The sequence below is a fragment of the Felis catus genome, chromosome F1 (genome assembly GCF_018350175.1).
Source record: "Felis catus isolate Fca126 chromosome F1, F.catus_Fca126_mat1.0, whole genome shotgun sequence".
Taxonomy (NCBI): domain Eukaryota; kingdom Metazoa; phylum Chordata; class Mammalia; order Carnivora; family Felidae; genus Felis; species Felis catus.
The window spans coordinates 56,144,515-56,163,096 of NC_058384.1; the positions used below are offsets into that span (position 1 = coordinate 56,144,515).

At 35.2% G+C, this 18,582-nt stretch overlaps 1 long non-coding RNA gene across 1 annotated transcript in view; it reads right to left on the minus strand.

Moving 5' to 3' along the window:
• The window catches only part of LOC109495747, a 187,240-nt gene that overhangs the window by 82,133 nt on the left and 86,525 nt on the right, over nt 1-18,582 (minus strand). Inside the window, exon 4 of the long non-coding RNA XR_006592044.1 lies at nt 14,293-14,355. This is a non-coding gene — a long non-coding RNA (uncharacterized LOC109495747). The remainder of the gene's footprint in view (nt 1-14,292; nt 14,356-18,582) is intronic.

Below are 18,582 nucleotides of genomic sequence, written 5' to 3' on the forward strand. Positions count from 1 at the left end.
CCATAGGTAATGATTAAATAATTTAAAATGAAAAAAATATATATGTATGACATATAGCATTACATGACAAAAAGATTATCTAAAAGATGTGAAAGTTTATTTCTGGAAAAAGAAAAATGGGGCAAGGAGGGTGAATTTGGACGACTGTTTTTTTGTTTTTTGTTTTTTTTAATAAACCTGGAAGAACTATTTGATCGTTTACACTGTATGAATGTATAACTGATAAAAATGTTTTTCCTTTTTAAACACAAAGATACAAATTTAAAAAAAATAAAATATACACTCAATAGTCAATAATTACCACAATTAAAAGATAAAGTAATACATTATTCAAGAATTTCTCAGAACTGAATTGAAAAATGGCCTGAGTCCATGCTCATATTGAAAATCCAAATATCGAGCAACTAGTTTTTGTTTTTTGTTTTCATTGGTCTCCTTAAATTTTGTAGAACACCTAATTTCCCATCATTCCTTATTCTCAATATCTTTTGGCTCCTCATAACCTCAGACCAATCTCTTCTCCACTATATTCTTTTCGTCCTCTTTATTCTTCCTATTTAGTTTCCTTTGTCCTTTGTAGATTTCTCAAGGATGTTTCACATTGTATGTGACAAAGCACTTCCGGAAAGAACAATTAAATAGATTAGAGTTATTTAAAGGAAGAGTCAGGAGGATATGATAATTACATTTATATATCTCTCATAAACATTATTGATAACAACTAACGATGATTGATTATTGCAGTGCTATCTTCATGAAACAAAGCTATCAGAGTATTTTCAATGCTTTAGGAGAAATATGAAGCTTAGAATATTTAGGAGAAATATTCAGCTATGTTCTTTTCTCCATTTACATTAGCGACTTTCTCCCAATCCCAAATCCTCAGATATGTGCTCAGTAAAATCACAGCACCACATCTTGATTAAATACAGCTGTATAACTACCCAGAGCATAGGTTTAATAGCAATCTTCTTGTCATCACTCAAAGATATTTTAAGACCTTAATACAAAAGGTTACAAATTAATTATTTATAATGTTCTAAATCCCTTTACTGAGTCTCTAAAGCTCCCACACTTTTTAAACCCTCACTTCCTAATAAGTACTTAAAAAAAGAATCCTAGAAACACGTCACTAATTAGAATTCACGGCTTTGTTTTCTTTTCCTAGCTGATTTACACAGTCTCCTCTCTGCAATCTTCTTTTCCATGCTTTCCCTTAACCTTTCCTATTAGCCCTTTTTCCCTAAGATCCTTTGAAATGGAATGTTAACTAGAGCAGTGAGGAAGTGGAGCATTAGCCCGTCCCTGACCTCTCAGGAACAAACTAACTACTAAAGGCTCTGCTCTTCCGTTAGAACAGAATAATGCCATTGCCTGTAATCCTAATTACTTAATTTGTCTGTAAGAAAATTTTCTGGGATGCCAGGCTTTTGAGAACCAAGATAAAAAGCTTCCTAGAAACTGGTGAAGAAAAGAGAGCAACCCTGTTTTAAAGGACATCTTTTCTCAGCTTGGATTTCTGCCAGAGGTTCCTTCCTTTTGTAATGTCATTCAATTCAACATGGAAGAGAGCGTTTCTTAGAGCCTAGTGCCTTAGTAATCAATTTAGGTTTGAATATTTCATAAATTTAGAGCTTCAGGTTTCTGTCCTGGGTGTCCTTTATAAAAGCTGGTTTTTAAGATAATTGGACCTGCTGACTTTCTGGACATTGCATAGTTTTTTATGAGGTATATGATGAGTTACCTATAAAAGCATAAGGATTTACAGATTTGAAATCCTATTAAATGCACATCAGTTTTAAGAGGAGGACAGGATTAAGCTATACAATATGTATTTCAAATTTTACTGAGCCTAGATATTTGAAAACTGGTTTAAGGTGTTAGCCAAGCCAAAAATGTAGTAAAATTCAACCAATTCTGATTTATACCATGTATTTAAGCCCACTTCCCATTGGGTTCCTTCCCAGAGTGTGCATTATCTGTTGATTGCTTTAAAGTATAGAGCAAGTTCAGCAAAACATTATATAAATGGAAGAGAATTATTCTGCTCTTTTGTATCAAACTGAAATATAACCCAACACTTAATTTATACTACATTTTGTTGGCCTTGCTTTTTGATGTAGGTCAGAAACAAATGTCTTTTAAGTACATAAAAATCAATGAACTATTGTTTTGCATTATAATCAAAACACTCATTGATCTGTACTTGGGAGAGATTTAAAGTTGTTCTCAATGCTCTTTTAATGTCTTTGACTTTATTTTCAAATTTCACATATTCCACATAAATATGTTGGTTTATTGAACATCAGACAAACATAGATTAACATAGTTTATTTACTGTCACCTCTAACAAATATAATGATAGCAGAAAATCTACATATATTCTCCATTTCAACTTTATCATATAGAGCAGGTATGAAAGGTTTGTTAACTAAATGCTTGGTGTGAATACCACTGTGGCCAATGTTCTCAAATAAGTTTTTAGTTTTTAGGAGATGAACTGTACTATATTATATTTGGTTTGGTTTAAATAACCACCCCCAAAGTTCAGATAAGTATCTGAACTTTATCCGAACTATCCAAACTTCCTTTAGTTTGTGATTCAAGTCTGAAAATCTCATGAGAACAGATGCTCTTGTAGCTTTCTCTTACTTCCTGCTTCATTGTGAGAACTAGGTTTCCAAAGAAATTCTTACACGCCTAAGAAGTCTGTATGCGTGATGCCCTGGGACTTTTCCCATTCAAATTAAAATGTTGTTGCTTTTATCCAGTTGAAATTTCAGTTCTTATCTTTCTTAGTACAGTAGTCCTTCCCCCTACTCCCACCCCCACCCCTCAGCCCAATCCCTGTCTTTGCTTTCCATGGTCAGTTACCTATGGTCAACCACGGTCCGGGAAATAGAGGCTTCTCCTTCTAACTTAACATCAAAAGGTCAATAGTAGTCTAACCCTATGTCACAATGCCTGTGTCACTCACCTCACTTCATCTCATCACATAGGCATTTTATCATCTCACATCATCACAAAAGAAGGGTAAGTATAGTACTATAAGATATTTTGAGAAAAAGAGAGACAACACACTCACATAGCTTTTATTATAATAGATTGTTATAATTGTTCTATTTTACTATAATTGTTGTTAATCTCTTACTGTGCCTAATTTATAAATTAAACTTTATAATAGCTAGACATGTATAAGGGAAAAAACGTAGTATACATAGGGTTCGCTACTGTTAGGTTACAGGGACCCACTGGGAGTCTTGGAACATATCCACTGTGGATAAAAGGAGACTATTGTATCTCCAAGATGTTCTTGATAGCTTTGACCACTGTTTTCATCTTGAAGCTCTTTCCTCCTTACTCCTCCACGGTATTAGTTCCTCTTGATGCTCTATCTTTTTTTCTCATCACACCTTTTCAGTTTCTGCTTTGACCTTTGCCTAATCTGCATAGCCCCTTCTTGTTTGGTATTTTCCAGGCTCTTCATTAACACAGTAAATGTACACTGAACCCTGTCTGTATGCCTAACACTATCATAGGCACTGAGTTTATAGCAATAAACAAAGCAGGAAGAAACAAAATCCTGCTTTCATGGAATATTAACTTCTAATGGAGGTTAACAGATAAGCAACACAAAAAAAGACATTAAAATACATAAGATATTTGATGGTTTTAAGTATTATAGGGAAAAAATAAAGCAGAAGGATAGGGGAAAGCCTGAGAGCAGACAAGGTATAAATAGGAGGAAGATCTCAAAGGAAAGATGACATTTGCACAAACACCTGAAGGGGTGAGAGTGAGATCATGGGCTATCTGGAGAGAGACCATTCCAGGCAGAGGAGAGAGCCGGTGAAAAAGCTCAGAGACTGGCACATACCTGGTGTACCATTTGTCTTATTTTCTCCTCACTCTGCACATTGTCTTTTCCCATGGACCAAGTTATCGACAAATAGGTTCATCACTCCCAAATCTGTTTCTCTATTACAAGTGCCATATCTCTAACTTCCAGCTGGACATCTCCATCTGAATGTCTTATGAGCATTTGAAACCCCATATATCCCCAAACCTAATGTGTTTTTCTCTCTGACACATATATTGCACCCTGCATTTCTCTTATACTGTTACAAACACTCACTGAGTGATCAAAGGCAGAAGCCTAGAATCCCTTTAAGTTCATCCTTTTCCCTTTCTGTCCACATCTGATTTGCTTTTCTATGTAACATAAATTACTGAGAAACTATTTTGTACTAGCCTCTGGGCTACACAGGCTGTGAGAGGAAGACTGATCAGTTCATTAACTACCTACTTAATTACCTAAAACTTGCTATGAAAAAAAAGGAGTGTGAAAAGTTTAGGAAAAGCTGGGAAAATTTAAACCACATTTCCTTTTTGAGTATTATTAAAGAATTTATTGAAATTTATAATCAGCATAAAAATATTTAGAAACAACTTTTCTGATTTTCTGTTACAAATAAAGGAATTACAGATTCCCAACTACATATAACTACCTATAAGCACTCCCCTCAACTCATGTCTACTCTTCTGTCCACTAAGTATCTCAAAGTTAATATGTCAAACATAACTTTTTATTCCCCTTGCCACCTTCTCCCACACCTACCCCCCAAAAAATCCTTGTTCGAACACTCTTCCCTTTTCCTCTATCTTAATGAATGGCACCATTGTGTTCCAAACTTCTCAGGCAAAACATTTAAGAGTAGTCTTTTTATTTATTTATTTATTTATTTATTTATTTATTTATTTAGAGAGCCACGTGCATGCATGTGCACACGCATGAGAGCAGGAGAGGTGAGAGTATGCTTCTTGCCTCACAGTTATAATGTGGTTGCTGTCATGCTATTCCTCACATCTGCATTCTAGTCAGGAAGAAGGGGGAGAGGAGAGAAGCTGCATCTGTCTTTTTATTAGGAAAGTAAAAGCTTCCCCCAAATTTCCCCTTATGTCTCATTACATAAGAGACAGACTTCTCTGTAAGTCTCCTGGCTTCCAAGTAGGTTAATGAGCAACTCTGACAATAAGAGATATTGGGAAACCTCTTATCTAACTTTCAAGCCCTAATACTGGGGAGAGGCAGGGTAGAAAAGGATTGCTTCCTGGGTGAGCCAAATAATCTCTACCACACTGGCCTTCATTCTGTTCCATAAACATACCAAACTAAGTCCTTTGTTAAGGCCTTTGAATGAGCCAATCCCACTGCTAAGAATGTTTCTCTCCCATAACTTTTCACAACTTCTTCGTTTTTGTAATCCAGGTCTCACTCCAGATACCATTGACACCCTTTCTGATTACTCTGTCTGAAACTGTCCCCCAAAACCTGTCACTCTCTATGCCATTGTATGGTTATATTTTTAAAGCACTTAGAATAAGAAGCATGGCAGAATAGAGGAGTAACTTCTCCATCTTTGGAGGATGGAGAAGTAGAGAAAGGAAATCACACATTAGCTGAAAAAGAAAAATCAGAAAAAAAATTTTAAAAATAAAAAAGCTAGCTTCTCTTTCATCAAATATCCATACTGCACATGTTCATTAGCCTCCATATCCCCCTTCGTATTACCCAATTTCCCTTCTAGAGCTAGAAGTAACTGACTATTCTAGGGGTGTTGAGCAGATGACATAGAGATTGCTTGGAAAGGTGGTGCTGTGGGCTGACCCACTGCCAGGGAGTAATTGTTTCAAAAGGATAGCTTGCTTCTGGCATTATATGCTAAAATTGAGACTCTTGACTTTTCAGCCTCCAAAGCCTAAATGTTTGGCATGAATAGCAGAAATCTGGCATTTTCAATGCTCATATGTCCAAAAGCTGGAAAACTAGAAAATGCTAAGAGTCTCAAATTGGTGTCCACTTTGGAATATTTGGCCCAGGAAAATGTATATTCTCATGCTGCAGGAAGTTGGTTTGCAAAATGAAGGCTGAATTGAGGCCAAAAAGCAAGAACCATTTGCCAGAGTGTAGATGAAATATGATAGTTTGCTGCACAAAGTTTCTTTTTAAAAGTTATTTGCAGCTGCCATGACACATCTTTAAAATTGTAATATGTAGAACTGTTATTTAGGAATTCCAATGGAGGGAAACAAATCTCAACTGTTTACATTTAAACATGATGTAGTAAGATACTAAGGAATAAATGTAAACATTATAGATTGGACAAAGTATTACAAGTGAAACATGCCTCAAATCAAAGCATAGACTTAAATGGTCCAAAAAAAAGCAGAAATTCTCATTTTCATAGAAAATCTGCATCACTATTATTCTACTGAGCAGACTTTCCTATGGTATGTTGAGAGAAATACAATGTTTTAGAAAGTGTTTAAGTCAAAGTAATGCAATGATGGAACTCCGCTGCTTGTAAAAGAAAGAATTCTTAACAGATAATAGTACCCTTAATTCCATTTTCTATTTCCTTTGAAGAAAGGAGCATAACCATAGAAACTTGTTATGTGAAATTTACTTGTTAAAAAAACACAAAACATTTGACTTAAAAAGTTAGAAACTATATGTAACCAAGACTGGACTATTAAAATAGACCAAAATATGGCAAGCAGCTAGAAAACAGAGAGTGTTTGCAGAAATGAAGAGAGAGAAGGAAGGAAGGAAGGAAGGAAGGAAGGAAGGAAGGAAGGAAGGAAGAAAGAAAGAAAAGGAGAGAGAGAGAGAGAAAGGAAGGAAGGAAGGAAGGAAGGAAGGAAGGAAGGAAGGAAGAAAGAAAGAAAGAAAGAAAGAAAGAAAGAAAGAAAGAAAAAGAAAGAGAGAGAAAAAAAGAAAGAAAGAAAGAAAGAAAGAAAGAAAGAAAGAAAGAAAAAGAAAGAAAAGGAGAGAGAGAGAGGAAGGAAGGAAGGAAGGAAGGAAGGAAGGAAGGAAGGAAGGAAGGAAGAAAGAAAGAAAGAAAAAGAAAGAGAGAGAAAAAAAGAAAGAAAGAAAGAAAGAAAGAAAAAGAGAGAGAAAGAAAGAAAGAAAGAAAGAAAGAAAGAAAGAAAAAGAAAGAGAGAAAAAAAGAAAGAAAGAAAAAGAAAGAGAAAAAAAGAAAGAAAGAAAGAAAGAAAGAAAGAAAGAAAGAAAGAAAGAAAAGGAGAGAGAGAGAGGAAGGAAGGAAGGAAGGAAGGAAGGAAGGAAGGAAGGAAGAAAGAAAGAAAGAAAAAGAAAGAGAGAGAAAAAAAGAAAGAAAGAAAGAAAGAAAGAAAAAGAGAGAGAAAGAAAGAAAGAAAGAAAGAAAGAAAGAAAAAGAAAGAGAGAAAAAAAGAAAGAAAGAAAAAGAAAGAGAAAAAAAGAAAGAAAGAAAGAAAGAAAGAAAGAAAGAAAAAGAGAGAAAAGAAAGAAAGAAAAAGAAAGAGAGAGAAAAAAAGAAAGAAAGAAAGAAAGAGAAAGAGAGAGAAAAAAAGAAAGAAAGAAAGAAAGAAAGAAAGAAAGAAAGAAAGAAAGAAAAGGAGAGAGAGAGAGAGAAAGGAAGGAAGGAAGGAAGGAAGGAAGGAAGGAAGGGAGAGAGAGAGAAAGGAAGAAAAATGAAAGAAAGAAAAAGAAAAGTTAAGAAGTAGTGAAATGCAGAAGACAAAGGGGAGAGGTTTTTAATTTTACTTTTCAGTCTGTTCTATTGAAGAATAAATTCAAGAAAGTGCCAAGATACAATTTGCAATTCTAAATTTTCTATTCTCTGGAGACATCAGTAGGAATTTAAGGTACAAAGCATAGAGGAACAAAGTATGAAAGGAAATAGGAAATAGTTTATTCTAATAAAGAATATTTTTGTGTTTCTCACTGAATTCACACTCTCATTCGGAGAGATGGCAGTTAATGGTAGAAACATCTTTTAAATTCTCCATTCCTTATCTAGTCACCACCCACACTAGCATTTCCACTGATTTGTTACTGTTTTCAGGAGAGCCTGCTAATTGAGGAAATACAAGCTTTTAGTGAGAATATACCCATTGGCCTGGGCTGATTTGCCTTTTTGCCGACTTCAGATCATCCTTCACCTTAAAATGAAAAATGCAAAATACCTAACCTCCGTCTGGAGTAAGACTTTCTGGGTTCAGAATTGGCTCTCCCACTTATTCAACGTGTAACTTTAGACAAACCATTTAACATTTCTTGCTACAGTTTCCTCACCTGTATAATAGAAGTAATAGTCCTAACGCCTACCTATAAGGGTGTAGATAAGGGTTAAATAAGATCAAAAAGGTATAGTGCTTCCAATGGTACCTGGAATTTCGTAAGTCCTCAATAAGTCTTAGCTATTATTATGATTACCTTGTGCCATAAATAACTAGTCGAAGAACAAATATGAGTAAACAAGCAAACATTAGTTAATATTAATGAATTAGCTTCCCTTGTACCCAAATAAACTAAGCACATTATCTTACTATCTGATTCTAATCTGTGTTGTACCGAGACATTTCATCCTTACCAAACAGTCCATACAATAGACCAAAAATATAGTCCTTACATTTGCCAGCCTCCCTTGCCGTTAATTGGAACATATGGCTAATATCTGGCCAATGCACAGGAGAAAGTGATAGATACCTCTACCCATAAAAGCTCCAGCTCTTTCTTCCTCAATCATAGCAGCCTTAGAGGGCGGGCATGTGCTCCAGACGGTGAAGTTTTCAGATGAAGGACAGCATCCCAACATGCATCACACTTTTCATACATGAGACATACACCTGTGTATATTAAACCACCAAGAATGTACGGTTTTTTGTTACCATAACATTGCCTAGCATAATCCTCACTACCATAGTGGTCAAAATGATGCATAGCTTCATAGTAAAGAAATTAAAAACAAAACAAACAACACAACATTATTCCAATCCCTTAACAATATCCAGGGAAGTCTGCTATCTCAATTAAAGAAGATTCAAAGCCTCCTTCTCCTCTTAATTTTCCAGGCTGGCACAGTGGCCAATTCTGATCCATAGTATTTTTATTTTATTTCCAACCTGGCATTCTTTATTTCACATCTAAGGAGCATATTTACTATGGCCTTAACTCTCTGGGCTGTTTTCTGGAGCTAAATATCTAAACATAAATACAACTAGTGGATTTCTGCTAATTCCTTCATTGGAGAACACACAACATAAAACATCCATTTGGAATATTAGCTGTAATTCAGGTGGAAATGGTGATGTTAAAAGATGGTTCCTGCATCCTTCAGGGACCCTTTCATCCATCCCCCTTAGGGTTGCCTCACTGGTTAACATTTATCTCTGTACTTCTTTCTTGTGTAATCATTAGGCAAGATATCATCCTATTATGTCATAGGTTTATTTGAGTTACTAGTGGATTTATGTTTAGTGAAAAGATAGATGTACTGTGATAAAGCTAAATTGTTAACTTCATTTGAAAAGTTCTACAAGGATGTCTTGCTCTTTAGAGGTCTAAAAAGTTGTGATAAAATACAAATACAAAGTTATCTCAAAAAGGCCCAAGATTTCCCGTGCCCTAGCCAAGAGGCTGAGCACATATTTAAAAACAAAACAAAACAGTGGGCTGGAAAATGAGAAGCCAAGGACTGATGCTATAATGACGACATGAAGTTTGATTTGTATGTCCTGAGGTTTTTAAGGGCAGACATTGATAGATCAGAGATTTGCCTTAGGGACTACACTGGCCCTATAATCTAAAGTACAGGAACTCTTCTAGGGGAAGGACAAATATAAAAGGAATTAGCTTGAAAGACTCATTGGATAAGGTGTTTTTAGTGCTCAAGAGAAAATTTTTGAAAAAGAGTCTCTGGTACCAGGTTTATTTTTATGACACTAGTCGATGAAAACCTTTAAAAGCCATATTTGCAAAGTTATGTATATACTAAATAGGATCCAGGCAGCCAAGAGCCCTGGCTTTTGGTATTTTAGTGAAAGACCCAGGGAACAGTCATCATTATTCATGTAAAATTGTGAATTTTATAAACAGAAATAAAAAGAAAGGACAAAATATACTTTAAAAGAGTAAGGCATTTTGAATGATAAAAACACTGTACTTTGCTGTTCTAAGTATTCATCTTGCTTAATTGAAAATACATTACTGGAGAATTTTTAGTCTTTTTCTACCTGAACAACAATAACCTCTTAAAAATGTGTGAAAAGAATTGCTTGTTTGCTTCTTTGTCCTTAGTTGAATTTGCTTTGGTAAAATACTGATAAACACATTAGCAAAACAAAGTGGAGGAATTGAGTGATTATCCAGATAATTTTGTCTTTATAAGAACTGTTTCACCTAAACTATTGAAACTATTTGGTCTGTAACATTTTTCAATACTTTGTAAAATGAATTGTAGAGCTAAGTTCAGCAGTTACCTAGACAAGAGATATCTGTGTGGTGAGCTACCACAAACCTTAGGATAAAGGAATTTTTGTTGCTAGTATAAATTATCTAGTTTTCCTGCTGACATAGCTTCTTTTTATTTTACCTCTGAGGATGCAAGTTACAGGAAATTATAGCACTTTGGGGATATTCTAAGCACTGTGACTTTTTCATGAGGCATACTTTACTCACAAGTTTTCTCTGTTTAGGAATTTCTTATTCTTGGTAATCCCCCAGAAGGATAGCCTATACCAGGACATCCTTTGCAAAATCAGTAATTCATTTCATATTTGATTTGTCATCTACATGTGAACCTGGGGAAGAAAATTATCCTGAAGCTTCCTTGGGCACTGTGATGGTTAATTTCATGTGTCAAATCAGCTGGGTCATGGAGTACCCAGATGTTTGGGCAAATATTATTCTGAACATTTCTGTGAGGGTGTTTTTGGATGAAATTAACATTGAAATTGGTGGACTTTGCTTAAAGCAGATTGCCCTCCATAATGTGTGTGCACCTTATCCAGTCCGTTGAAGGCCTGAATAGAACAGAAAGACTGTCCTCTCCTGAGCAAGAGAGAATTCTATAGCATTGTCTCTCAGACTGAAATTGCAGCTTCAGCTATTCTGGATCTACAGCCTTCCACTCAACCTACAGATTCTGGACTTGCCAGTGTGTATAATCATGCAAGCCAATTTCTTTAATAAATTGACATATGCACACACACACACACACACACACACACACACACACACACACCCTACTGGTTCTGTTTCTCTGGGAAATCCCAACTAATACAGGTATAAGTATATATCTACAGAAAGATTATCCTGATCTACCCCTTGAGGGGAATATATTAATAGGACAATCCAGATAAGTATGACTCATGCTCAGCAGCCTCTCAGTGATATTATTATATTTTTATAAGAAAAACAAGACAGCCAAAACTATCTGTGATTTGAAAAATGTCATGAGGTCTTTTCACAAGGTGACTTGGATTATGCTTTCTTCTAACTATGGGGAACATTTCTTTGATTTGTTTCTATCCAAACTACTGAAGAGAAAGATGAAGAAAGAACTTTCTATTCCAAATATCTGATCAACCATCATACTGTAAACTCCTAGAAGATCAAGATAACTCTTTGAGCACTCTTGGAAATGGCCCTCATCCACAATCACATGAGAGCTGATCCTTAATAGATGCTCCTAAAGACATGGACTTAAGAGCAAATCATACATACATACATAAAATAATAAAATAAAACCAAAACAAAACAAAAAATATAAAAAACAAATCAACTAAATGTTCAACTTCACAGCATGCACTTTTCCTTCTATGCATCTCTTTAATAATGAAAAAAAAGGTGGAGGATGTAGGAGACAAGTTAGAATTAGAATTAGTTGAATGAACAATGTAAAAATATTAGAGAATCATGGAATTTAGGCACATGCTATCTTGAAAAGCTTCAGAATGGCAATCAAAGGAATATTCTAAAGGTAGGACCTGAACCAATAAAAATCTTTAGGAAAGATTCATGAGACAGAATGAATGGAGTGGCTGAATATACCAGAAATGGAAGAAAAATCCTAGAGTTAATAGATGTATTTTTTCATTCAACAGACATTTATTAAACACAGACTGTGTCAAGTGCTATGTTATTTGCTAAAGTACACCAGTTTTGAACTTGGATCAAGACACATAATGCTAGGCAAACATAGATGTAATTTTTCTCCTCATGTGCTACCAACAAATTCTCCAGTCACCACTAGTACCGCATTTCAACCTTTAAATGCACATACTTTACCCAGATTCTCATAAGTAAGAATGAGTGATAGTTGTTTTAAAAGTATTTCTCCCATCTGAATTTTTGTTTCTAAAGGAACAATAACTTAAGCCAAAGAGAACAGTAGAAAAGAATAATAAGGTTACAGGAAGGAAAAAGGAGACAGAGAAATAGGAGACAGAGAAAGAACAAGATGGGGTAGAAAAAGATTATGGGGAAATACTCAGACCTTCTCATTCTCCTTAAACATACCCAGTACTAGCTATTCTACTACAAAACACCAAGAGGCACAGGGACAGGCATCCTAAATTCACGATCAAAGATTTATCTAAGAATGTTTTTATTTTAATTTTTTGGGGTGTGTGTGTGTATGTGTGTGTGTGTGTGTGTGTGTGTGTGTGTGTGTGTGTGGTGTGTGTGTGTGTGTGTGTGTGTGTGTGTGTGTGTGTGTGTAGCAACTATATTCTGATTTTATTTGCAAGGGCTAAGATTTAACTTTCCTTGAAGATATCTAAGTCAAAAAACAATAGGACAATAATTAAATTCAGGTTGCTTTGAAACTTAGTTTTCTCCTAAAGAACTCTTACATCAAGGACAAAATCAAAACAAATGGGAAATATTTAGAAAATGACAACAATAACAAACAAAAGACTGTTAGCACCTAACAATAATGGCTAATATTTTTCCCAATTAACCCACATATCTAAGAAGCTCAGTGAGTAACAAACATAATGAAAAAATAAAACACACACACACACACACACACACACACACACACACACACACCAGAGAACATCATGATCAAATTGATGTAAAGTAGTAATAGACGCTAAATTCAAAAGGAGCCACAGAAGACACATTATGTACAGAATAAGAAAATTAAAAATGACAGCATACTTCTCATAAATAATGCAATCCATAAAAAAAGTTATTAGGAAGAAAAATGCCAACCTAGAATTCTATACCCAGCAAATACCTTTATAAATAAAAGGTAAAATAAACCATTTTTTAGGCATCAGAAAGCTAAGGGTTCACCACCTGCAGATCTGCACTATAAGAAATGTCAAGGAATTTCTTCAAGTGAAAGAAGATTATAACAGTTGGTAACTTTCAATCTACACAAAGGATAGAAGTGTGCCAGAAGTGATAACATATATGAGTAAATACAAAAGCCATTTTTCTCATGGTTTAGTCTCTTTAAAACACAAGTAACTACTTAATGCAAAAGTAATAAAAAGTATCATGGATTTTAAAGTACATGGAAATAAAATACATGATAAAAATAGCACTCTAGAAAGGGGAGGGAAAATTGAAGTAACCTGTTGGAAATTTCTTACGCTATATATATGAAGTTGTACAATACTGTTTGAAGATAGACTATAAAAATTTAAAGATTTATATTATAAATCCTAGAGCAACAACTGAAAAAAAAAACAAGCAAAGAGTTGTAGCTAATAAGCCAAAAGTGAAGATAAACTTAATTATAAAAGAAACTCAATCATTCTAAAAGACTTAGAAAGAGGAAAAAAGAAACAAATATCTGATATAATAAATAGAAAATAAATAGCAGGATGGCATATTTAAACTTCACCATATCAAAAAGTATACTAAATACAATTTATCTGAACATGTTGATTAAAAGAGCAAAAAAATATTCATTTCAAAATGAAAAATGAGTCAATTCAATATGAATGTATAGCAATCCTATGTCTATAGAGAACAATAGAACTTTAGAATAAATGAAGCAAAAAGTAAAAGTAGACAACCCCACAATTACAATTGCAAATTTTAACACTATTGACTCATAAGTGATAGAAAGAAGAGACAGAAAATTGGCAAATCATACAGAAAATCTGAATATCGCTATCAAACAACTTGATCTCATTGATATTTATAGAACATAGCATCCAAAGACAGTGCAATGCCATTAATTTCAAAGAACATACAACATAGTCCATAATCTAAGGCATAAAACGAATTTTTAAGTAATTTTAAAAAGACTGAAATCAGATGACATCAGCAAGAGGGCAGAATAGGAAGCACCAGATATTCTCCCTCCATATACCAATTCAACATCAATACATGGAACAATTCCCTTGATGAGAAATCCAAAAGCTAGGTAAGAGTCTCCTGCATTCCAGAGAGGCATGGAACCAGCCACATCAAAACTGCTAGAGAAGTGTATGTCACTCACTCACCAGAGCTCCTCACATCAGCACAGCATGGTTATTGAGGGGAAAATCCCAAGTCCTGGCTTCTCCCTGCGGAGAGAGAGAGAAGACTGAAACGTGCATTTAATGTGTAGACTTTTCAGGAGGCTACCTGAGGGACTAGTATTTGCTTTGCCTGAATCTGAGTGCTGGCAGAAAAGGGTCCCAGTCAGGGGCCACTGACGGGGGAAAAAAAAGTGACATTTTGCACTAGCACATACTCCCTTGCCATAGTCCTTATCCAAGGCTCAGTGTGGAATGAGTGGGAGAAAACTCCCAACTCCTGGATTATCCCTCGGGGAGGAAAAGAGTTGAAGCATCCATCCAATACTCTAGCTTGGGATGCAAATGCTGCCCAAGGAACTGGCTTCTCTCTCACAAGTCTCAGAGAACTAAACTGGTATAAATGCCTGGGGGCACTAGGTGGCTTACTGCTGCTCCAAAGAGCACAGGGAACAACAAACAGGAAAATACAACTCAGCTGCTTTACTCACAGGGGGAAAAAGGGAAGAGTGGAGGGTTTGTCCAATATTCTGGATTTTAGGGTTGCTGCCTCAGGGACTGGTTTCTAATTTCTCCAACTCAGATTGTTGACAGGACCCAATGTACTCCAGATAACTGAGGACTTCTGAGAGCAAAAAACAGCTGGGCAACTTACAGCAACTCCAGAGAATCTACAGCACTACAAACAGATAACAGAGGGTGTAAGGATTTCTAAGCTTCAAGACAAATAAGTTTGTAAAACCTGTTTAACTGGGAATTTACACACACAAGGCTGGAGAGAACATATCCACAGAAAGCTTGGAGAAGTCCCCAGAATCCCTTGTGGGGCTGATTGGTAAAGATCTTTCTCTGTACTAAGACAGTCTATACAGACTGGAAGAGGTGTTTGATCCTAATACAAAGTATAAGGCATACAAAGGAACGGTAAAACATGACCCAAACAAAGGAATTAATATATCTCCAGAAACTCACCCTGAAGAAACAGAGATATAGGAATTACATGACAAAGAATTAAAAGTAACTGTCATAAAGATGCTCAATGAGCTCAGCGAAACAAGGCATGAACAAAACTGGAATGTTAACAAAGAGAAAATATTTTTAAAAACCAAGGAAATTTTAGAAGTGACCATACAATAATTGAATTGAAAAATTCGGTAGAGGGGTTCAGTAACAGACTTGATCAAACAGAAGAAAGAATCAGTGAACTCAAAAACAGATCATTTTAAATTATCCAGTCAGAGGGGCAAAAAGATAAAAGAATGAATAAAAGTTAAGACAGTTTAAGGGAATTATGGGACACCACCAGCCAGAACAGTATACTAATTATGGGAGTCCTAAAAGGAGAAGAGAGAGAAAGAAAGGGGAAGAAATCTTATTTGCAGAAATAATGGCCCAAAAAACTTTCTATATCTGGGTAAGGAAATGAGCATCTAGATCCAAGAAGGCCAACGGATTCCAAAGAGGATGAATTCAAAGAAGGATACACTGAAACACATTATAATCAAATTGTTAATAGTCAAAAACAAAGAGAATTTTGAAAGGAGCAAGAAAAAAGCAGCTTTGTCATGTATAAGGGACCCTCCATAACACTATAAGCAGACTTTTCGGTAGAAACCATGCAGGACAGAAGGGAGCAGGATGATGTATTCAAAGTACTAGAACAAAAACTAACCACAAAGAACACTATCTATCTATCTATCTATCTATCTATAGCAAAACTGCCCTTGAAAATTGAAGGAGAAATAATAAAGACTTTCTCAGAAAAACAGAAGCATAGGGAGTCCTCACCACTAGAACTGCCTTTCAAGAAATGCTAAAAGGAGTCCTTTGAGGTTAAATGAAAGGAGAATAGATAGCACCATGAAAATATATGAAAGGATGAAGCTTGCTGGTAAAGGCAAATAAAGAAACAAATATAGAATACTGTAATACTATAATGGTGGTGAATCAATCACTTTTTTTATTAAAAATTTTCTAATGTTTATTTTTTTTTTTGAGAGAGAGACAGACAGAGTGTGAGTGGGGATGGGCAGAGAGAGAGGAAGACATAGAATCCGAAGCAGGCTCTAGGCTCTGAGCTGTCAGCAAAGAGCCTGACACGGGACTTAAACCCATGAACTGTGAGATCATGACCTGAGCCGAAGTTGGACACTTAACCGACTGAGTCACCCAGGCGCCCCTACAAGACTCACTTTAGATTTGAAAACACACATAGGCTGAGGGATGGAATAAGATAATCCATGCAAATGGTAAACAAAAGAGTTCAGGAATGGCCACACTTATAATAGACAAAATAATCTTTAAACTCAAAGACTTTTACAGGAGACATAGAAGGGCATTATACAGTAATAAAAGGGTCAATTTACTAAAAATATATAACTGTAAACATATAGGAACCCAAATATATGAAGCAAAAATTGACAGAATTGAAGGTAGAAAGAGACAGCAACACAATACCAGTAGATTTCAATACCCTTTCAATAATAGAACAACTAGACAGAAGATAAATAAGGAGGCAGAAGACTGGAATAACACTATAGAAGAAACGGACCCAACAGATACATACAGAGTATTTCACCCATTGGCAACAGAATTCACATTCTTCTCAAGTGTATTCAGAATATTTTCAAAGGTGTATTAGGGCCACAAAACACGTCAACAAATTTAAGAAGACTGAAATGATACCACATAGATTTTTTTTTCTGACCACATGGAATGAAACTAGAATCAAAGCAGAAGGGAAGCTCCAAAATTAACAACTACGTGGAAATGAAATAATGCATCCTGAGCAACCAATGAGTCAAAGAAGACATGAAAAGATAAATTAAAAAAAATTTGAGACAAAAACAAAAGTACAATATGACAAAAGATGGCATTCAGCAGAAGCATTACTAACAAGAAATTTATAATGGCAAATGCCCACATTTGAAAAAGAAGATCCCAAGTAAACAACCTAATTTTATATATCAAGGAACTAGAAAAAGAAGAATGAATGGATCCCAATAAAATCAGAAATGAAAGAGGAGACATTACAACTACTGATGCCAAAGGGGAAAAAAAAGGATTATAAGAGACTATTGTGTGCAATTAAATGCCAAAAAATGGATAAATTTCTAGACATATAAAATGTATCAAGACTGAATCATGAAGAAATAGAAAAATCTGAGCAAACATATAACTAATAAGGAGATTGAAACACTAATAAAAATCCTCCCAACAAAGAAAAGCCCAGGATCAAACGGTTTTACTGCAGAATTCTATAAAACATCTATTTAGAATTAACATCAAGCCCTCTCAAACTCTTCCAAAAAATAGGAATGTTTCCAGACTCATTTTGTGAGGCTAGAATTATCCTGATACTAAAGCTAGACAAAGACATTATAAGAAAACTATAGACCAATATCTTTGATGAATACAGATAATACTTAACAAAGTATTAGTGAACTGAATTCAATGACACATTAAAAGGCTCAATAAGCTATGACCAAGTGGGATTTATCCCTGGGATGCCAGGATAAAAATTAATCAATGTGATGCACGACATTACATAACAAAAAATAACAATCACATAATCATCTCAATAGATGCAGAGAAAGCATTTTACAAAATTCAATACCCTTTAACGATAAAAAAAAAAAGTCAACAAACTAGGAATAGAAGGCAATCATCTCCACACAATAAAGTTCACATATATAAAGCCCACAGCTAACATCATACTCAATGCTAAAAAGGCAAAGGCTTTCCTCTAAGATCAGTAAAAAGATAAAGGTGCCCATTCACCTCATCTACTCATCATAATACTGGAAGTCCTATACAGAGAAATTAAGCAAGAAAAAGAAAAGCCACTCAAATTGGAAAGGAATAAGTAAAATTATCTCTCTTCATTGATGATATAATATTTTTTTAATGTTTACTTTTAAGAGAGAGACCTGGGGAGGGGAAGGAAGACAGAGGATCTGAGGCAGGCTCCCTGCTGACAAGAGACCATGATGTGGGGTTTGAACTCATGAACCCCGAGATCATGACCTGAGCTGAAGTCAAACACTTAACTGACTGAGCCACCCAGGCTCATAATCTTGGAGAACCCTAAAGGTTTCACCAAAAACAACAACAAGAAACCTCCCCCCAAACAAACACAGAAACACCTGTGAGAATAATCAAATTCAGCAATGTTGCAGCATACCATCAACACTCAAAAATCAGTTCCTTTTCTATACACTAACAATGAACAACCCAAAAAGGAAACCAAGAAAATGATACCCATTTACAATAATT